At 38.4% G+C, this 24052-nt stretch overlaps 1 long non-coding RNA gene across 1 annotated transcript in view; it reads left to right on the top strand.

The window, feature by feature from the left end:
* The window catches only part of LOC110836094 (uncharacterized), a 170693-nt gene that overhangs the window by 140060 nt on the left and 6581 nt on the right, over positions 1 to 24052 (top strand). Inside the window, exon 2 of the long non-coding RNA XR_015536121.1 lies at positions 14507 to 14565. This is a non-coding gene — a long non-coding RNA (uncharacterized LOC110836094). The remainder of the gene's footprint in view (positions 1 to 14506; positions 14566 to 24052) is intronic.

Raw genomic sequence — 24052 nt, forward strand, 5'->3', positions numbered from 1 at the left:
TAGTCATTTATATTGGAAGGCGGAAAGAATAAAATATCAAACTGAACTGTAAGTTTCTTTTCTCCTTAGATAGAACCGGTGGCATTTATAAACATTCAAAAGTTATAATCAGCCCAAATTTTTAGTGTGGTCGCGTACGATATTCATTGCATCTGATGGTAAACTTATAACGCTGCTACATGACGCAAAGGAAAAGATCTCATGGAACTTAAAATTACATTTATAACACTTGAGGGCGTAGAGGGAAAGCGCGTACAATGTAAGGAAAATTTCAACAAATAAATGAACAGTCCTGATTATATTAAATTCGGATACAAGATACGAAAACAACAGACGAGGTTATTATATTTTCGCCAGACTTCGTGATTTACTCTAAAATTATTTATATATTTATTTACGTTATTTATGTATATCTATTGATGCCTCCAGCTAATTGTTGTCGTAAGGTACTTATGGATAGATTCGTCCTTTGGTCATCTCTGTTTCCCGAGAAAATGTTTCCTTATAACCCTTGGTAGGAGAGGTTTTAAATGGTGTACAGGTTAGGTGTATTTTTCCTAAGCTTCTATCTGAAACTAAACATTGCATCTCAGTTCACTATTTGAGCTATTAAATGTACATTTACGTATGTTTTCATGCCTGGAAATATTTCTTAGAAATTGCAGACTAAATCGTTACAACAAAATGAGATTAAAGTTGTAGAGTAAAGCTTCCCTTGTGCTCAAGGAATACGTCTTGAAAACGTATAGAGGAGTGGAGGTATAGGTGCTCAGATTTTTAACCTGAAAGATAAGTGGTGAAAATCAGAGGCGGACAGAACCAGCACCCGGAATCGAAGAGACATATCCTTGTTTTCTCCGGAAATCGCACGCCCGTCGTCCGGTCTATAACCAGACACTTGTGACTCAGCTACACCATATTACTTAAAAAATGTGTGTGTGATAGTGATGTGTTGGCTTACTCGCCTACTTCATGCGAGGTACGGTGCAGAAATAGAATTTCAACGCTAAATTCGTCTATTTAACGAACCAGCAGTCACATGTAGCTTTTATGAATAATAGCCCTACGGATAATAACACCAGATATTTTTGCAAGTGGTTAACAACAGTTCCGAAAAACGAGTTGACTTCACCTTCAGTGCAATCTTTAAAATCGCGAAAATATCAAATTTTAAACATCTGTTACAGTAACAGAAGCTGATTCTAACTATATTTATTAACATCCCTGATTAATATTTACAACCTCTCCTACATCGACATTCAGTAAATCGCCTAATATTGTCTGATGACGTGAGAATTCATGTCCAGTGACAATCTTCCTCAACAGTATGTTACTTTTGGTTTGAGTGGGATTCGAACCCACGGCCCCAGTGACCAAGGCCCACGCCTCGGACCGCGCGGCCACTGTGAACCCCTAACTAAATTTTTAAAATTAATATGCAGAACGTTAATTGCGGAATTTAAAAAAAATTAACTCTCCTTAATCACTTTAACTATAACCTATTTGGTGCAGACAATATGGATCCCACCTATTTAATTTCCGCAGTGAGCTTCTTACATTATTTCTCTTTTAGTCCAATAAGGCATTTCAGCAGTTTGATAATTTCTTTCCTCCGAGTTAGAGCCCTCTAACCCAGTGGCGTTCAACCGGGGGTACGTGAAGACATCTTAGGGGGTACGTGAAATTTAAAAAAAATATATTATTTTATGATAAACACTGAATAATCAGTAATGTAATTTATTTAATTTATTTTAGATGTAGATTATATACTATGTATAACTTGAATTATACACCAATAACTTTGGGGGTACAAAGTTGAAGATAAATTATATCTGGGGGTACGCGTACACATCTTAGGGGGTACGTGAAATTTAAAAAAAATATATTATTTTATGATAAACACTGAATAATCAGTAATGTAATTTATTTAATTTATTTTAGATGTAGATTATATACTATGTATAACTTGAATTATACACCAATAACTTTGGGGGGTACAAAGTTGAAGAGAAATTATATCTGGGGGTACGCGAACAAAAAATGTTGAATACCACTGCTTTAACCTATCGTTGTTACATTAAACGAATTACTGAGTAAACATAATTTTAATATCTTGTACTCAATCACAGCGCCTGTCGCAATCATAAAGGCAACCCGTATGACCCTACACAAAAAATGGTTCCTTCTCGGACAATAGCAATGAAAGCCTCGAGTAAGGAATGTCGCGAGATAATTCGGAACATTTGGCGATTACAGCATGGAACAAAGAGAACGAAAGGAAGATCGGTTTCAGATGATTGTATTTCTTGTTGTGTTTGTGTTCTTCGGATGAAGTGCTTATTGGATCCTGCACAAGCGTAACAAGTGGTCCTTGTAAGACTAGAAATCTTTTGTACTGTCTTTCAAGCTTCTGTTACTGTATTGAACAATAGTTCTTCCATACCGAACAAAAGCTACACACAAAATCGAACTCAACATTTCTTGCGGAGTCATGTTGGTATTATAGACCACTCTCTGTCTTCTTCCTTCTTTAACATTACGTCTACCACCCCCTGATGTGGACAAACAATGTCAGTATTATCTACCAAATCTACCCTCTTTTCCTCCTGAACCATTTTCTCGTATTCTTCTCGCTTTATCCCCAAAAGTTATTTTGTCTTCCCTAGTGACTGCACTGTTCCATCATATCATTGCACCACACTTCAATTTCATACTCTGTTTCATTTACTCCTATGTTACAATCCATTCATCCGCTAAATTCCAAATTTGTTTCTGGTAAACACATCACTTGAGAAACAGTTCGTCAGAACTTGTTTAGGATTGATATTTGGTTCCAGTATAATGAGCGCTCAACTAGAAACTCGGGGATTCGTAGGCAACTTCATTCCATCGTCTGTAGTTGGAGGGATTCAAATATTAAGCTCCGCTCTGTAAATGAGACTTTAAATAAAATATCGAGGAACAGATACGGACTGGATGGCCGGTCTTCGACGTTTCCGGGCATTAGAAGGACGTTTCCGCATGGCAAAACCCCAAGGCGCATACAGACTTCTTTAACGAGGGTAAAATAGCCGGAGTGTAAAACTAACCAGTCACACCTAGTAGGGTCTTTAAGAATGAATGGAGTTTGACCTCAGCTTCTCAATACGCATTCATGATCTGACAGACAACTTAATGTCAATGAACGAAAAATGTTCAATATACTTTGCAGAATAATCTAAATGTTATTATTTAGTAACGTGGGGATGAATGGTAATAAATATGTGAGACTTGAGGTTTTAATGGTGGTGACGATAATGATTATGCTGTTCTCGATTTTGGCGTCAAAACCCAGAAGAACAACATAAAAAAATATTCCTTCCATAAAATAGCTTGTAGTCTCTGATCTGCTTAGGCTACAGCTTATTACTCCTTTAACTCTGACCATGAACACCTGTCACTGCCATGAGAAACAATTTTTGTAAATTTATTATTCAATTTAATTCATCTCCATTCAATATGCATTTACCAGAGTGTGTCATAGTAAGAAAGGCAGATACCAAAGGACTCACCATGCCAGCTCTCAGGCTAACAAGAAAATTCATATCTTCATGCAAAACATTTCTTTGTGACGATGTAAAGGAACAAAGATCCTCGACCTGATCACTGTTTTCCTTATGATCCGCAAAATTATAATTTCGTCACAATATCGTTATTATTATTAATTATTATTTATTATTACATCTGTTCTCCATTTTGTGGGATATGTACTTCTATGTACCCGAGACAGACCTTGTCCCTAAGGTACATAGGGCAGCAGCTATTTCCGGGATACATATTGTTTTTAGCACGTGCTACATGGATTATATAATTTTATTTTATGAAAGCGTCTTCCGAATGATGTATGAAATTCCCAAAATGGCGGTCTTCTGCAGTTCCCTGATGTCGTGTTCGCCCGGGATGTTGGTCAAATATTTTCTGAGTGACCTGGAGACAGTTCCTATAACTATTGGGATTATTTTTGCTTGAACGTTCATCATTCTCTGTATTTCTATGAGAAGGTCCTTGTATTTCAAGATATTGTTATTATTATTATTATTATCCCATCTATTCACCACTTTATAGGGTATGTACTTCCATGTACCTGAGATAGACCTTGTCCCTAAGGTACATAGGGCAGCAGCTATTTCAGAAATACATTTTGTTTTAATATGTATTATATAGATTTATTATTATTATTATTATGGCTGTAAACCAGAAATTAAAACAAGCTAGTAAACTGCAAATTCCAGTCCTGGCATTCAATTTTATCACATCCATTGTCGAGAATCTGGACAAAAATCCATTACCTCTACCAATTCTTCATACCACAATTCTGAAGTCTCATTTCAAGTGATGGAATCTGATCCCACCCCTTGGCATACCGAAGCCGTTCAAGCGCTATCCACGTGAAGTGAATAATCTCAACGATTTTACAACGCGTGAATATTTTTCTGGAGCTAATCTAGCGGATTGGTTCCACCGTGAGGGCTGACAATCTCGTTGCCACCGCAGCCCTTGACAGCTCCTTCTTCTGTTATAATGATGTCAGACATGGATTGTTCCCCCGATTACAACCTCCAGCACAATACAAGAGAGCGGGTGCTGATGAGATGGTAAAAATTGAGTTGCCTCTACACAGTGTGTTTCGAAAATCAGACGTAGTCCATGAACCAAAGTTCGTGTTGAAAAAATTGCCTACTTTAACCACTCAAGAAATTCCCCGTATTTTATGGAAAGTTTATTATCGTGTGCACAAGAGCCAGCGTTCTCCCCATATCCTACGTCACACGAATCGCATACTATTTTAATATTATCTTCTGATAACATCATATTTTGGGACTAAAAATTTGTATGCACTTCTTATCTCTCGTATAAGTAAAGTAAAGTAAAGTAAAGTTTGCCCCACTATACGCCATGTAGGCGCTTGGGGGGAGTGGAGGTATAGCTCCTCTCTTCCTTGACCTCGGCACTAGATGGGGGTGAGTGGTCAGCATCACGCCCCGGCCGGCTTTACCCCCGGGAAAGGACCCCGGTACCCATTGTAGAGGAGGCTGGGTGGGCCCCAGAGCCGGTCTTGACGCAGAGGCTACAGGAAAAATCCTCTGCCCCCGTCGGGGATCGAATCCCGGTCGTCCAGCCCGTAGCTAGTCACTATACTGACTGAGCTATCCCGGCTCATTATCTCTCGTATAGCCCACTCAACTCATCCACTCTGGTTGTTTGTGGTCCAATCCGGGACGAATACCGGAAAGCTAACACTACGTCAGGTACGTGGAACGGATTCCGTTGCCATGAAAACATTGATGAATTCTTATGTCCATGTAAGATTTGAAGATTTCACGGCGGTGAGTACAAAGATGGCTGTTCTCGGGGTTTAAGCGCCGTGAAGTCTGGTAGACTGTATCTCTATCATGTGAGAAATTACTCAAATTTGCTGCTATTCTTTTTTAAAACTGATGTTATGTAATAAATTTCTTGGACAGAACTCTGGAATAGTATGCCTTTCAGCATTCTAAATATTGGCCGACGTACTGTCTCCATCAAAAGGTAAAACATCACTCAGCATCCAGCTGCTCTAACCTCAGATGAACTACACATTTGTGTAAGACATGTGTATGACAAGAATTTATAATAATATTGTATTGACTAAATATTACATTGTTTTTTCCACAAAAGTAAACTGTTTTTATTTATTTATTTATTTATTTTTGCTTATGTGTTGTCTAGTTATGGTCCAACAAATTTCGCTTTCGTCTTCCTATATATGGAAGTTTAACTAAGATTTCTGTCTTCTGGGTTGTTGCGCTGTGTAGTCTGGTCGATGTTAACCAACGTTTCAGAGGTCATACTGCCTCCGTCATCAGAGTATGAAGATTTCCGTCTTCTGGGTTGTTGCGCTGTGTAGTCTGGTCCATGTTAACCAAAGTTTCAGAGGTCATACTGCCTCCGTCATCAGAGTATGAAGATTTCCGTTTTCTGGGTTGTTGCGCTGTGTAGTCTGGTCCATGTTAACCAACGTTTCAGAGGTCATACTGCCTCCGTCATCAGAGTATGAAGATTTCTGTCTTCTGGGTTGTTGCGCTGTGTAGTCTGGTCCATGTTAACCAACGTTTCAGAGGTCATACTGCCTCCGTCATCAGAGTATGAAGATTTCTGTCTTCTGGATTTTTGCGCTGTGTAGTCTGGTCCATGTTAACCAACGTTTCAGAGGTCATACTGCCTCCATCATCAGAGTATGAAGATTTCTGTCTTCTGGGTTGTTGCGCTGTGTAGTCTGGTCCATGTTAACCAACGTTTCAGAGGTCATACTGCCTCCGTCATCAGAGTATGAAGATTTCTGTCTTCTGGATTTTTGCGCTGTGTAGTCTGGTCCATGTTAACCAACGTTTCAGAGGTCATACTGCCTCCGTCATCAGAGTATGAAGATTTCTGTCTTCTGGGTTGTTGCGCTGTGTAGTCTGGTCCATGTTAACCAACGTTTCAGAGGTCATACTGCCTCCGTCATCAGAGTATGAAGATTTCCGTCTTCTGGGTTGTTGCGCTGTGTAGTCTGGTCCATGTTAACCAACGTTTCAGAGGTCATACTGCCTCCGTCATCAGAGTATGAAGATTTCCGTCTTCTGGGTTGTTGCGCTGTGTAGTCTGGTCCATGTTAACCAAAGTTTCAGAGGTCATACTGCCTCCGTCATCAGAGTATGAAGATTTCCGTTTTCTGGGTTGTTGCGCTGTGTAGTCTGGTCCATGTTAACCAACGTTTCAGAGGTCATACTGCCTCCGTCATCAGAGTATGAAGATTTCTGTCTTCTGGGTTGTTGCGCTGTGTAGTCTGGTCCATGTTAACCAACGTTTCAGAGGTCATACTGCCTCCGTCATCAGAGTATGAAGATTTCTGTCTTCTGGATTTTTGCGCTGTGTAGTCTGGTCCATGTTAACCAACGTTTCAGAGGTCATACTGCCTCCATCATCAGGGCGATGAGTATGAAGATTTCTGTCTTCTGGGTTGTTGCGCTGTGTAGTCTGGTCGATGTTAACCGACGTTTCAGAGGTCATACTGCCTCCGTCATCAGGGCGATGAGTATGAAGATTTCTGTCTTCTGGGTTGTTGCGCTGTGTAGTCTGGTCGATGTTAACCGACGTTTCAGAGGTCATACTGCCTCCGTCATCAGGGCGATGAGTATGAAGATTTCTGTCTTCTGGGTTGTTGCACTGTGTAGTCTGGTCGATGTTAACCGACGTTTCAGAGGTCATACTGCCTCCGTCATCAGGGCGATGAGTATGAAGATTTCTGTCTTCTGGGTTGTTGCGCTGTGTAGTCTGGTCGATGTTTACCAACGTTTCAGAGGTCATACTGCCTCCATCCTCAGGGCTTTTAGTATGAAGATTTCCGTCTTCTGAGTTGTTGCGCTGTGTAGTCTGGTCCATGTTAACCAACGTTTCAGAGGTCATACTGCCTCCGTCATCAGAGTATGAAGATTTCTGTCTTCTGGGTTGTTGCACTGTGTAGTCTGGTCGATGTTAACCAACGTTTCAGAGCTCATACTGCCTCCGTCATCAGGGCGATGAGTATGAAGATTTCCGTCTTCTGGGTTGTTGCGCTGTGTAGTCTGGTCGATGTTAACCAACGTTTCAGAGGTCATACTGCCTCCGTCATCAGAGTATGAAGATTTCTGTCTTCTGGGTTGTTGCGCTGTGTAGTCTGGTCGATATTAACCAACGTTTCAGAGGTCATACTGCCTCCGTCATCAGGGCGATGAGTATGAAGATTTCTGTCTTCTGGGTTGTTGCGCTGTGTAGTCTGGTCGATGTTTACCAACGTTTCAGAGGTCATACTGCCTCCGTCATCAGAGTATGAAGATTTCTGTCTTCTGGGTTGTTGCACTGTGTAGTCTGGTCGATGTTAACCAACGTTTCAGAGCTCATACTGCCTCCGTCATCAGAGTATGAAGATTTCTGTCTTCTGGGTTGTTGCGCTGTGTAGTCTGGTCCATGTTAACCAACGTTTCAGAGGTCATACTGCCTCCGTCATCAGAGTATGAAGATTTCTGTCTTCTGGGTTGTTGCGCTGTGTAGTCTAGTCCATGTTAACCAACGTTTCAGAGGTCATACTGCCTCCGTCATCAGAGTATGAAGATTTCTGTCTTCTGGATTTTTGCGCTGTGTAGTCTGGTCCATGTTAACCAACGTTTCAGAGCTCATACTGCCTCCGTCATCAGAGTATGAAGATTTCTGTCTTCTGGGTTGTTGCGCTGTGTAGTCTGGTTGATATTAACCAACGTTTCAGAGGTCATACTGCCTCCGTCATCAGGGCGATGAGTATGAAGATTTCTGTCTTCTGGGTTGTTGCGCTGTGTAGTCTGGTCGATGTTTACCAACGTTTCAGAGGTCATACTGCCTCCATCATCAGAGTATGAACATTTCTGTCTTCTAGGTTGTTGCGCTGTGTAGACTGGTCGATGTTTACCAAAGTTTCAGAGGTCATACTGCCTCCTTCATCAGAGTATGAAGATTTCCGTCTTCTGGGTTCTTGCGCTGTGTAGTCTGGTCGATGTTTACCAACGTTTCAGAGGTCATACTGCCTCCGTTTAACTAACTTCCGAAACGTTCTGATTTTAATAAGGGCAAGACGATGGATAAGGCAAAGAGAAAACTTTAGACTTTGATTAAGACTTAGCGTGACCTACTAAGTGGCGTTCCTTGTCAGAGAACGGAAAACACTTGCAGAAATGTAAGCAATAACCGGAAATATCTTGTATTGGAGATCCCGTTTTTCGATCCCTTATTACCTGCTGTTTATTTGGGGTTATTGTCAGGCTCGAACTTGATTTACGGTACCCATTAAATGCCGCAGCTAAGTTCAACTAGACATACAAGAATACAAGACAACCTTTCTCTTCTCCGACAACTTCATGTTCGTAATTCGTTACGGCCAGACGTTTTACAATGTTTTGCTGAACCACACAGTGAAAAGACGCTGTTTTTTTTAAGTTTATGGAAAAGCGGGCAGCCATGTAACAACAAAAGCATACCTCATCCATGACAACAAAAACCTTGTAGCTGATTGGTATATGTTTGAAGCCACGTGGCAATCAGTACCAGGGCAAAGTGTTATAAGGAGAAATTGAATTTGGTCTGATTTAAGTAAATGAAGCTTATCTGCGGTGGAAAGGTTATTTATTATTTAGTGTTCTGTCTGACGACAGGTCCATATGAACAGGATCCTTCCATCCTTTTCTCGGACTGAGACCTGTTCATATACGTTCGTGGCAGATGATCCAGAAGTGGTTTGCCATTGCCTTCTTCTGTGTGTGAATGGAGTAATTGTTGGGATGCCACGGAGGAAAACTCCGTGTTGCCTAGACCACGGCCTTGCACAACACAAGTTATAAATTCGGGCACCGCCGGGAATCGAACCCGAGACCCCAGGATTACAAGGCCAGCGTTCTAACCGCTAGACCACAAATAAAATATTCCACCTAATAACGACCAGAATAACGTATAAGTTTCGAAATTTATCCAGATATTTCGTCCACTTCAAGTGACTTATAAGCGCATGATACCTTTTACGATGAAGCCTGTAACACATTTGTCTTCAGACTTATAATTTGGTACGTCCAGCACACATAATATGGGCTATTAGGAACTGATACAGAATATTTGTGAAGAAATCTAATGAAAACAGATTGATTTGGATAACATTTTAGAGGCCTTGAGATGGATAATATTAAAAGCGTTTAAAAAAGTTAAAGATGTCACTATATAAAATCACATATACAGACATTTTATACTTTAAAACACAAATTTCAACCTCATGAGGTTATGTAAAGGTGTGGTCTGCTCTGGATTCTTCTGGTACATGATATGGTCCAGTACTGGGTTCATGTAAATACGGTAAGGGACTCTGTGCTTCATAAAAGGTGATAAATTTCTTAAGAAACTGAAGAAATTAGTTCCCTTTGATTGGGCTTATTATTTAATATTTAATTAGTATTTTGTAACAGTGATTCTTAGTGAGACGTAACTACTATTAGCAGCTTTAATTTTAGTAAAATTATAGGAACACGTACGTCTACCTTTTCCCACAAACTCATGCCTATTACGAACAACCTGTATTATTTTGTCTAGTCACAAATGACATTTATATGTTCCAAAACTTTTATATTGGTGGTTGTTCCATATCTGAAAGCTTTATACAATATTTTATAGAGGTTTCTTTTTCTTATTCATTTCAGACTAAAAGCACTCCATTCGGTTTGATTTGTGAATGTTTCAGTAATATCATTTGTTCTCTGAGACTATATAACCTAATCTTACGCCTTTTCAGCCTTTAAATTACGGTTGCTAAGAAATGTAGAAGCCATTCAGTATTGAGGGACCTAGAAAGCATTTCTCACCGAACTATTGTCCGTAGTCTCTTAATAAACTTTCAATTAAGACGATGATTCTTATTTTCCGTTGAAAGTGGAGGAGGGGCCTAAGCCGCGGCCAGTAGCGAAAGGCACAATACATTTTGTTTGAAGTTTCCACTAAGTTTTTATATAGCATAAGTGTTGAACCTACAGTTAATACCTCACACTTCTTAAGTTACCAACTGTTTGAACTTCTCAATACCTCTCAACCAAACGTACAAAAATTTACCCGAATCCCCTCTACACGTATAAGTCAAAGCTTTCACTAGAAGCCACTCAAACAGAACTTTTCTTTCTAACTCTCTTTTTTTTTTCTTCTGAAATCCACTTCGTACATTTTATTCTTACGAGGGAAGGGAATCAAATGCAGGGACTTTTGTTTAAACTGCCTCCACTAATTAGCGAATATACTTTTTTCTCTTTAACTGAATTCTGACATCTCAAAGGAGAACGGTAAAATGAATAGCCCCCTTTTTATCTCTCCTCTCTTTCATCTTCCTTTAACTGACCAGAAACCTGAATTAGATTAATAACTTCTAGGTCTCGTGTTAAGTAACAGACAGAGGATGAACAGTTTCTTAGACGAAGGCTCCTGAACGCGATATGTCATTAGACCTCAAGACTTCGCCAGTGACCCAACTGAACTATTTTCACTCGTATTAGACATAAACCAATGGATCGACACAGAAATTTGAACTCTTTTGATTCTGACTGTATTTGGCTAATAAACATCGAAGTTGGCCGACATGTTTACACTTATAAAATCTGAAGTTCTCACGAGGATTGAGATGTAGACGATCGACTTCGGATGGTGTCCAGAATACTTAATTTACACTAACTATAATTTATATGCTCTGACAGTAATTAAATAAATTAATAAGCATGATCTGATAATATCGTACATTTTCCAAAATATTGGTACTATCATTGAAACACAAAATGAAACAGTATAATGCATGAGAAGATGAGGAAGGCACACACAAATGTGAACGGAAAACCTGAAAGAAAACAAAGGCTTTGGATAGCAATTCTTAGATGGGAGGATTATAAAGTAGATTTTATTGAACTAAGGTGTGAAGGGATGGAATGAATTCTTCTGGCTAAGGTTAAGATCTTCAAAGAGACCCTCTATAGTGTAGAGGGTCTCTTTGAGGACGACAATGGACGGTCGGGATCCATAAAAACATTGAGTGCCCTTGCCTGCTGCGTAAGTATAAAATTTTTCAGGATTACGCTGGATCACGGAGACAGTAGCGACCTCTGTTTATTATTTCCAGTACGGACTTTCGAGATGCCACATAAATCAACGGTTCTGTGCCATCCAAATTCTGACGCACAAAATTATGTTCCATGTCAAATTTTGATAGACTGGTGTTTATGTGGTACAAAGATATTTCTATAATTAAAAGAATGAAGTCATTCTGAAAATTAATGTTCTTTTTATATATTGTCAATTTTAGTTCCCATATTGATTGTACTTTAATTTTGGAAACCGACAGTCTGTAAGATCAGTGTGTTATGACTGATTGTAAACTATATTTTCATAATCCTAATAAATATATCCTCTCGGACACTAAAGATCCTAGGACTCATTTTTTAATAACAAATAATTTATCCTCCATTAGCAGCTGTGAGATTCTGGTACGTTGCTCTAAATCTATTAAAGCTTTGGTAAGCTTAAAATAAGGTTTACTTTATCTTAAAAATTTTATATTCTAACTATAATCACGTCAAATGTCAGACTGATAAAATCGACTATAACATAAATTCGTTTCGTATACATCCAAGTTCTCCATTCAGGTTGTCCGAGTAATATTGTCTGCATGTCTCATAATTCCCTTGTTTGCCACATGTATTTAAACCGTAAGGTGTACATTAGATACGTCTGGATGACCCTGTTCCTTTAGGAAGTCAGAAAAACCCCTTGGCATTAGAGAACAAGCCCGAACCGCGAGATTTCTGGAAGCCGCCACTTCTCCTTGTATTGTGCTCCCGTCACCTACAGCGATGAGTGTAGAAACAGAAGTTTGGTGTTTTTCTGTATAAAGGAAACCCCCTCAAACCTTCATCTAAACGGATAGATGAAACGTGTTTTTGTTAAATGCGGAAATAGAGACGTGTTGAAAATTCTGGATGGACTATTTTTAATCTGTTTATTTTAAAATATCCTCTATGTTTTTATTTCTTATGTAGTAATTAATTTAAGCTGCGTTTTATTCTTACCGATAATGCCGTTAAGATGGTATGTGCAGGGATATTAACAGAAGCTGTTGGTTCAGAAAAGCCACCTCTTCAATCTGGAGTTTACCACCTTTTCTAAATGTCAATTATGTCTGAATCTGCTTCAAAAGAAAAAAAACTCTATTTTTGTCTCAATTCATTATAGCTATATACGATGAACGACATTTGCATTAAAGCTTAGATTAAAAGAGAATTTTTACGCTTTTCACAGACGTTAACTAAATACTGTAAAGAGCACGTCATACTGCTAAGATGATATTATAAGCCATTAACTGTGGTATGGTATGCGAGGTGTGAAACATGTCGCAATACCAAGTTAGTCTAGGCCAGCTGGTTTGTTATCATTAGAATGTTGAAGTTGTTGGTTTAGGAATGCCTAGTGTTAAATAGGACACCGTCCTAATTGGGTGCTCTGCAGGCAGCAACGAGAGCTTTGATCTCTTAATTACAGCATGTGGAGTTATTCCTCCGCCAATTTTATTTCGTGTTTTCCTTTTTTTTATATTTCTGTAAGTTTCTCATAAATCGTGTTAGATGTTGGTTAATTTTAACTGGCGTGTTATACCCACGCTAGCAAATAAAAATTGTTGAAATCCAAAAACTCTGCTATTGTACACGCTTATGTCCGTAGGCTACTCTATCCTTTCAGGAAATATAACTGAAAGAATTTTAGGATTTTAAAAGTATGCATTTATTTATTTATTTCACTAATTACCTGAGTTTTGAGTTAAGGTTCTGAGGAGTTCTCATCGCTGGGAACCTTTTCAACATATCGTAGGTTCATGAATGACAGCTCTTACTGAAATAGTCCAAGCAGTTTCTATATTGTATAATCCTGGGGTCTCGTGTTCGATTCCCGGCGGTACCCAAATTTATAACTTGTGTTGGGCAAGGCCGTGGTCTAGGCAACACGGAGTTTTCCTCCGGGGGCTTCCCCGGTTTCTCCGTGGCATCCCAACAATTACTCCATTCACACACAGAAGAAGGCAATGGCAAACCACTTCTGGATCATCTGCCAAGAACGTATATGAACAGGTTCCAGTCCGAGAAAAGGATGGAAGGATCCTGTTCATATGGACCTGTCGTCAGACAGAACACTAAATAATAATAATAATAATTATAATGAATAAAACAGTTTCACTGTTCCTGCTGTTCAGTGATTTCCGTTGGTTCATTTTAAACGATGATGATGATAATAATAATGATAAACTTATAGAACCAGATTGAAAAAATAAAATCTACGTGACACACTTAAGAGAATTAAATAAATATATTCATTAATAGCTATTTGTTTACATCTGGTATAAATTAAATGTGGACTGATTAATTTCGACCTTACAACTTCCTTTCCCGTATTTCCCCCTATTTCTTTCCATTTGTATGTTCATCCTATCGTCATTCTTATCACTCTTTATTCCTTTTCTTCGTTTCATTCATTCCTCTACGTCCTTTTCTCTTTCCTGAAGTTCATAAGTGCAATAAATACATCGCTCGAAGTATGTCGTTCCAGGGCTGCATAGCGACAGATGTCAGCCGTAATAAGTACTTTAAACGTTTTCTCCGAGGTCCGCTCCCATTGAAATCTCTCTTGTGTGAGTGCATGCAAACACGCTCACAAACATCAGCTTGGCTTCTTATATAATGCAGATATCTAATTAAGCTAACAATATGACGAGCCGAAATATCCATAGCATTTGAATAAAGCCTTCAGAAATCAGCCAGTAACAAATATTAATTTCCCCAAAAGTACCTTTGATATTGTCTTCTACGTATTGCTAGTCTTTTAAAAGGTCTTTAATTCGGGTTTTCATTATTTCAAGTATTCGTTCTTTTTCCAGTAAATCCAATCTGTACCGGTTAACTCATCGGCTGAGAGACGAAGTATCGTCGCCTGACCGTAAGTTTTGAATCTTTTAATTGGCTGAAAGAAGTTACAATAGAAATTGCAATGGATTTATTCTATTTAAATAAAAAACAACTAATGTTTCATTGATGTGGGTTTAAAATCAACATTCTCATACGACGAGCTTTCGAAAATAGAATTTAATTTCGAGCAGCAGATTCGACTTTCAGAAGCTAATAGTTTCTCAGCTGGTCAATAAAATCCCTTGAATTTATGGAATTAGAATTTTCAATATCATGAATATAAAATCTCACCACTGGCCCCTATTCTGAGTCAGATGTATCCAGTTTACATTATATATCTTATTTATCTAATATTAATTTAATAACGTGTCATCTACATTTATATGTAGAGCTCCAAAAGCCTCTTCCATTCGGGTTTTCCAATCAAATTTTTGTATGAATTTCTTGTATCTTCCATGCTTGCTGTATTTAATCGCCCTATATTCATTGACTAGCTCAACCTGATTATAGGCCAGTCTAATTAAGACTGAAAATTATGAATATCCTCTTTAAGCAGTTTCTTTTCATTCACTTGTTACTTTCTCTGTTTGGTCCAAATTTCTTCTCCGGACACCGTTTTCAGCTGGCTTTCAGTCTGTACTTCACCCAGATACTAAGAACAAGTTTCTGTTTAATACAAAATCACCGGCCAAATTATAGTTTTTGTAAATTTTAATTTTCGTTTACAATTTTTTTTTTTAAATATGTAGTCGACTTAAATCTAACGAATAAATACGGAAAATCTGTAAGCCACTGGGTTAAGTTTAAATTTTTCATCTTTATATAACTATTTTCTTTTGAGAAAAGTAATAAAAACGAATACAAACTCTATCTGACTATTAAAACAACTCTGGACCACCGTTTAAGAAACCCTTGTCTGGATACTTTTCAACAGTATATGTGGCCAGTAGGCCTATTAGTTTAACGTGCACATGCTAATTGTACAGGTATTAAGCTGTGATCTTCTATCTACCTGTAAAGTTTTTGGAAGATAGTTGGCTAATAAATCCAACAATAAACATTCTCGCATTACCCTGTTAATAGATTACAATATAAATCATAAAACACCTTCATCATATCACCTGATTGTATTCTCGTCTCTTAACTTCCCGTCAGTTTGATACTTTGCATCTGAACCACATAAACATATTTGTGAATAGTTTTGTTGTACACAAATAAAGGAAGCTTTCAGTGGGATGTGATTGTTTGTAAGAAACATTAACACAGCTATGCATGAAAATGGCTGAACTGGATGGTCAGTAAACTGACCCTTCACTACGATGGACAAGACACAAATAAGGCTGCTCACGGTTAGTGAAAATCTGGTGTTTCAAGTGTCGGAAGTCAGTACGTATAGATTTCTGGAAGCACACTGTGCTATACGCAAGACTAACGTAATATTTTACGTGACTGGAGATGAGAAATGTAAAACGAGAAGGTAAAGCCATGACTGGAGGCGTCTGACATAGGCAAGAGATCACAGTAGCTTGTAACTTGATATAGCAGGAAATCGTCACTACGTGCTCCATTCCATGAAGATGTATAGGGGGAGTGAAGCTTCAGGTAATACAGACTAGTTATTTAATGACACTATTTAAACTGCTGATACATTACCTAACAGGAATGTTAAAGGATTAAGACATAAGCTACCGCCAAAATTTACAAATTTAATGTCTGTCTATCAAGCATCAAAATTAATTTATATTACTTACAGGAAAGAAATTCGTGTTAAATGTAATTTATTTGCTAAAAATTGAACAATTATACCAATTTCAATTATTATTTATAGATCCTTTCTTATTTCCCGTGAGGCGCGTTAACTCAATCAGTATAGTGATTAGACTTTGCGCTGGATGGCAGGAGTTTGATTCCCGCTACTAGTCCAGTCAGTCTTTCTGGATTCACCCAGCTTGATATGCAGTGGGGGATCGAAGTTATTTGCTCGGTGGTGAGGAGACCGGGGCGCGAAGATAAATCAACTTTATCAAATTTCGGCCGACAGTCAAAAACATTTCCTTAGCTCGGTGTTTAATTAAATACCAGCGACAAACTTATCTTATTGCCAGAATAATAATGTAGACATTATGCTTTATACTTTTCGGAGGATCTGTGGAACAATATCCATAACTCTGGAAAACCACTAAAATATATAAAGCAATTTTAGTGCTTGTGTTGAAGTAAGCTGACAAATTCTACACAAACCGGATTTCGTTAAAGAAATCCAGAATCAGCTAAGACATCGCCTTACGATTAGTAGCTCTATCAACTCAGTAAAATTTATTGTCATGGGAAAAGTGATATACCGAATCACATTTATCGAAAACTTCCTTATCTGTCACATCTTTGGGCACTTTGTCTGTCTTTCCGGACGAAATGAATAAAGTTCTTTGCACTCTTGCTTTTCCTGTACTCCTAAAATGCTTCTAATTGCTAATGTTCGGGAAATTCTCCCTATGCCCCCTGCAATTCTTTCTTCATGAAACTGTACGTTCAGAGCAGTTAATTGTGTCTACCCTCGTTTCTTCGAGGAACAAGTTTATGAATATCAGTGGTATAATCGACCCGAAACTCACTTCGCTCACTTGACATTTGTCTACATCATATTTGGTACTGACAGTACCGTTAAGAAAGCGTTCTGCACGGAGGATGTTCAAGGAACCTCACGTGACACGAAGTAACTCAACCAGCCAAATCGTTTTGCTGCCACTGTAGCAGTTTACCGACGTTTCGGAGATTCTTGCTACGTCAATCTACACCAGGGGTGGCCAACCCGCGGCCCGCGGGCCGCATATGGCCCGCCTTGAACATTTTTCCGGCCCGCGAGATTCATCACACTTTTACAAAATATATTTATTTTATAATGGCCAAAGTAGTGAAAACCAATTTATTAAAAAAATACATTATTTGTGCATCCATATATTCAAAAATTATCTGTCGAAATTATGAGAAAAAATTAACTTTGATTTTAAAATAATATTAATATTAATATTAATAATAATATGGGGATATATAATTTTATATGTGGCCCGCGGAGTTATGATGCATTTCCAAAGTGGCCCGAAAGATCATTTGGGTTGGCCACCCCTGATCTACACGATGATACAACCCAGAAGATAGCCATCTCGTAATCACGTATGAGAGAATCCGAAATCTTTCTAGAGAAGTATTTTGGTCGATTCTTTGAGCCAGCTACCTCGACTATAACTTTCGATGTCCGCACTCTATCCCTCCTTGTAGCACATAGACCTAGTACTCTAATGTGCTAAATTATTTTTCTTCGCAACAGTGGTCTTATGAACTTCGAAGCATATGAACTTAGCCTGTACGTACATTACCATCACGGTCTATGATCTTAAAGTGTACCATGTTCATGCACATAAGTTCTAAAAAATTAAAATATAAGTTTGTATCTCAATTGCGTCATGTTTGTGTTGATTTCAATACATATATTTATTTTGGCCGTCTATACACAAACTTATTAAAATGAGTTGTTAAAATATTATAACATTCACAATATAAATATAAAATATATAAAATATGTTTTGATGCTCTTATTATCGTATTTCGATATTACATTTTGGCATCTTCATATTAGAAACGACATGTTTCGATGTACTAAGACATCATCTTCAGGTTATCAATTCTATTAATTTTATAAACTATTATATACTAAGCTGCGTTGCATTTATTGATTTTATGCATTTGTGAATCCATCCATCTTCATGATTGATTTGGTGTTAATGTTTCGTTGTTTATTATATAATAATAACTGGAAATTAATTCCACAGACAATAAACAACGAAACATTAACACCAAATCAATCATGAAGATGGATGGATTCACAAATGCATAAAATCAATAAATGCAACGCAGCTTAGTATATAATAATTTATAAAATTAATAGAATTGATAACCTGAAGATGATGTCTTAGTACATCGAAACATGTCGTTTCTAATATGAAGATGCCAAGAATGTAATATCGAAATACGATAATAAGAGCATCAAAACATAACATAACATATTTTATATATTTTATATTTATATTGTGAATGTTATAATATTTTAACAACTCATTTTAATAAGTTTGTGTATAGACGGCCAAAATAAATATATGTATTAAAATATAAGTGTTCACTTGTATCAGCTAGCTAGTGTTGATATTGGTTTTCGATTGTAATGCCGTATGAAGATGCTTGTCTTCTGGACTATTGCGTCGTGTAGTCTAGTAAGTTCACCGACGTTTCAGAGGTTCTTGCTTCCACCATCATTATCATCCTGATGATGGAAGCAACAAGGATATTTGGCACATCAGTAAACTTCTACCAAACTACACTGCGTTACAAACCAGAAGATCAATATCGATATTTTTACCGCCTTGAGAATCTTATAACTCACATAACCGTCGAATGAAGGACAGAGTGCTCTAGCGACTGTGTCAGGACTTGAGTAACAGAGTGACTGAGTGGGTATCAGACAACAGTGTCCTTTTCTAAAACCGTGTCTCATTTTTGATGCGAGACTTACAGAGAATATTCGTGCATAACAAAACAATTACGGTACAACAAGCGAATCAGTCAACCAAGAGACTGGTTTTCAAGAACAGCATGTGTACGTTTGGTTCGTGGCTTGAATCCTAGTCGTGTGCTCAGGGATCTTTATAAGTGTTTCTCTTAATTTTACTCAGTGCTTCCAAATTAATGATGACAAAGTATTTTTACATTCGCCACAAGTCTATAGAGTCTATGTATATCTCTCAGGATTCACAAATCATGGACACGATGTTAATTTTAAATAATCCTTGCTGATGATACCATATCTTTACGTCCACAATAAAATAAAAAAAGCCATCAACATACAAGAACACAATTCGATTTTGGCGATTTTCAAAGCTGCTTTATGGAGCACGTCTGTTTCGTATAATTTCATAGTTACCAGGCTTCTAAAGCATAATATACCTTTTTGTTTGATACATTTAATTCAGTGTTCGAGAAGAGTAAAATGAGGTCAGCACCTGAACTTAAGAGAGATAAGTAAAGGAGTATTGGATTGGGACTGTTAAAATTATTATATAAGACTTGAGGTTCTCACAGCGGTGAATATGAAGATTTCTGTCTTCTGGGTTGTTGCGCTGTGTAGTCTGGTCGATGTTAACCAACGTTTCAGAGGTCATACTGCCTCCGTCATCAGGGCGATGAATATCGCCCTGATGACGGAGGTCGATGTTAACCAACGTTTCAGAGGTCATACTGCCTCCGTCATCAGGGCGATGAATATCGCCCTGATGACGGAGGCAGTATGACCTCTGAAACGTTGGTTAACATCGACCAGACTACACAGCGCAACAACCCAGAAGACAGAAATCTTCAAAATTATTATACTTTGTTAAGGAGGGGGGGGGGGGGGGCAGGGCACGTACAAGAGAAATGAGAGATGCGTGTAAAATTTTGGTCCGAAAACACCGACGGAATTAACCACTTAGAAGACTAAATCGTAGATGGAAAGAAAATATTGAAATGTGTGTTAAGGAAACAGGTCGTGAAATAGTTTCATTAGGCTCACGGCACAAACCAATGGCTACTTCTTGTAAACATCTTCATAATCATAAGTAGTGAAACATTTTTAGACTAGCTGAATGACTAATGGTCTCATAAGAAATACGTTACTGAGTAGAGTTAGCTAGTATTTGTGTAAGATACACATTCAAAAAGTTTTGTTTCATTTATCTTTCGAAACATACGCACATTCCTGTTAAAAGGTGGATACAAACCATAATTATAAATTGCCGTGACGAACTCAACACTGCTGTAAATACAACTTCAATGATAAGGAATCTGCTCTGGTAAACATTTTGTTCAGTCTACCCATTGTAGTCCTCAACTTGTTGCTTTACCACCACGTCCACAGAGGACGGCAGGCGATTTCTCTAAAATCGGGACACACAACAACCACCATATAGTCCAACAGCATTTACCGGACCAGAAAACTGTTGTGTAAACTATTGTTTCCGATTTCCGCCTTATTCACAAACCCAAAAGAAAGAAACCATCACTTCTTTCAAGGTTGTAAAGATCCTATTCACGAAAATGTCCACTCTTTTATAACCAGCGTGTCAAATGGTCGATGCCCCATCGTGCTTTACAGTTCCTTTCCTTTCCATGGCTGACCGTCGTCATGCTCACAACAGACCGTTCACTAACTCGCAGCTCTGCGCCTGCTTTAAGTTACCCTTTCCTTTCTTTAAACAGACTTAATAAAGATGATACCCATCTTTATCTCGCGTTTCATTTCCTCGGGAGAGAGCCCACCGGAAATGAGGCTGGATGAGCCCAGAGCCGATTCGGACGCTGTACGGAAGAAAATTTCAGCTCCTATCGCAAAGCACTTTAATGTAAATATGACGAATAATATAACCAGGTTTCGTATGTTACTGTTTTATACTTTCTGCAAAATGAAACACCCTTAAGATGTGAGATTTCATCTTTTAATAGCCACGAGTCTTGTGGGTTGTTGTGTCATGTAAATTGGTAGACATTTATCGACGTTTCAGAGGAATTATCCATCGTCCTAGATCTACGAATAGATCATTGCGTTTCTGAATCTCTGAGTTTCTTAAACGTAGCGATTTATTTTTATAATACAGGACAATGAACAAAGTCTTAAAAAAAATATCACGACTTTCACAAGAATGCATTTGAAATAAGGTAATGTTACGTGTCTTTACTGAGACTGCAGCTGCTAGTATCTGTACGTTATTCTAGCTTTATACAGCTGTCTACGTATCAAAACTATAAGTTAGGGAGAGAAATACCTGCTCTGTTTTAAATACTTCTATCTGAGCACAAAAGCTCGAAAAATTACTTATTTATTTACTGGGATGCTTTCTTTAATCGATCATTATTTGTAATTTTAATTAAACTAGTTATGATAAAGAATCTATTAACCGTCCAAAGTAACGAAATACTATTAATAATAACAAATGGCATCTCTTACCAATTTCGTTCAGAGTTCTTGTGTAAAAGTCAAATAAAACTGGCCTTAATTTTTAGTATATTTATACGTAAAATTTTCGCTACCTGCAATCTGCGAAACATAACCTAAAACCTTTCGCTGTCTCCACGTGCTTATTTTACATTCCACACAAATGAATCTGAATATATGTTACGTATTTGCATATATCTATCATTTTACAATACTTTATAAACCCAATAATACATCGTACCGCATTGCACATGAAACAGTCAATTTGTTACGATTGTAAGCGGCGAACTTATTTACTGAGTCGCACAAATACCCTTTTCAATGTCCATAAATTCTAAAGTAAAGACAATGTCCCTTTCCGGAAATAAATTTTTTAATGTATGGACCTCGATTTAAATATATTCCTGCCTTTGCATAAAGGCAAATTATTCAGTGCTGACCGAATACATTTAAGTAAATTGCGTATGTGGTAATGATTTTTATGCTGAGTCCATTACAGCCTTTAAAAGATTCGATTAATATCATACATGGGCAATTTTTACAACACCACAAACTTGACACCGGTGGTGGACTCTGGTGAGCATCGAACTTCTTCACCATCTGATCTCCTACTCCTGGATTCTCAAGACCGACTCTGATCCACGACGTTCATTTACTAGATCTTAGTAAGTTAATTATTTTAAGACTTGAGGTTCTCACAGCGGTGAGTATGAAGATTTCTGTCTTCTGGGTTGTTGCGCTGTGTAGTCTGGTCGATGTTTACCAACGTCTCAGAGGTCATACTGCCTCCGTCATCAGAGTATGAAGATTTCTGTCTTCTGGGTTGTTGCGCTGTGTAGTCTGGTAGATGTTTACCAACGTCTCAGAGGTCATACTGCCTCCGTCATCAGAGTATGAAGATTTCTGTCTTCTGGGTTGTTGCGCTGTGTAGTCTGGTAGATGTTTACCAACGTCTCAGAGGTCATACTGCCTCCGTCATCAGAGTATGAAGATTTCTGTCTTCTGGGTTGTTGCGCTGTGTAGTCTGGTCGATGTTTACCAACGTTTCAGTGGTCATACTGCCTCCGTCATCAGAGTATGAAGATTTCTGTCTTCTGGGTTGTTGCGCTGTGTAGTCTGGTTGATGTTAACCAACGTTTCAGAGGTCATACTGCCTCCGTCATCAGAGTATGAAGATTTCTCTCTTCTGGGTTGTTGCGCTGTGTAGTCTGGTTGATGTTAACCAACGTTTCAGAGGTCATACTGCCTCCGTCATCAGGGCGATGAGTATGAAGATTTCTGTCTTCTAGATTGTTACGCCGTGTAGTCTGGTCGATGTTTACCAACGTTTCAGAGGTCATACTGCCTCCATCATCAGGGCGATGAATGCAGTATGACCTCTGAAACGTTAGTTAACATCGACCAGACTACACAGCACAACCCTGAAGACAGAAATCTTTATACTCTGATGACGGAGGCAGTATGACCTCAGAAACGTTGGTAAACATCGACCAGACTACACAGCGCAACAACCCAGAAGACAGAAATCTTCATACTCATCGCCCTGATGACGGAGGCAGTATAACCTCTGAAACGTTGGTAAACATCTACCAGACTACACAGCGCAACAACCCAGAAGACAGAAATCTTCATACTCTGATGACGGAGGCAATATGACCTCTGAAACGTTGGTTAACATCGACCAGACTACACAGCGCAACAACCCAGAAGACGGAAATCTAAATTATTTTAACTTTGTCTAAATTGTTATTACTTTTTAAATTTGTGTTCAATGAATCACAGGAGCCGGGTAGCTAAGTCGATATAGTGACAAGACTTCCGATTGGACGACCGAGATTCGATTCCCTACACAAGCAAAGATCTTTCTTTCTGCCTTGAGATTGACATCGATCGATTCTAGAGGTCATTCTGTTTACTGTCTCTTGGGAACTGGTTTAAATCGGCAAGATTGCGTAGAACTATACCCCCGCTTCTGAACACGTCCTCATAGGGTGGTGCTTAATTATGTACGGAGATCACTTTTTATTGCATTTAACAAAGAACGCTGAATGCCACTGTGCGAAACAGCTGGTATTGACAATGCTCCCCACAAAATGTGATCACACTCCTAACAGAGGGCGGTAATCACGACCCCAATCTCAAATTTCCAATACAAAACACTCAACCACGAATGTCCAACCTTTCTTTCATTTTGTAACTCTGTGTTGTTATCTTCCGATGTGTCAGACGAGTGACCTCTTGACGCATCAAAAGGGCCGGACCGTTTACTAACGTGTGTTCAAGAAAATAATTTCCGCTGCTTTATTGAAGGCCTAAATCTCTGTCATTTAACAGTAATTGTTCCATAGTTGATGATGGTATGACTTCAGAAATAGATTAAGTGACCTCCCTCTATGTCTATCGCCTTGCCTGAAATTTAGCAAGGATTACGTCATGAGGTCTGAGGTCTTCGCGAACCTAAGATGGATGCTGTGTGTTCGGAACTACCTACATGATGTCA

The sequence above is a fragment of the Zootermopsis nevadensis genome, unplaced genomic scaffold (assembly GCF_977971745.1).
Source record: "Zootermopsis nevadensis isolate Lab colony 2312 unplaced genomic scaffold, Znev_1.0 Znev_ptg000021l, whole genome shotgun sequence".
In the NCBI taxonomy this organism is placed as follows: Eukaryota; Metazoa; Arthropoda; class Insecta; order Blattodea; family Termopsidae; genus Zootermopsis; species Zootermopsis nevadensis.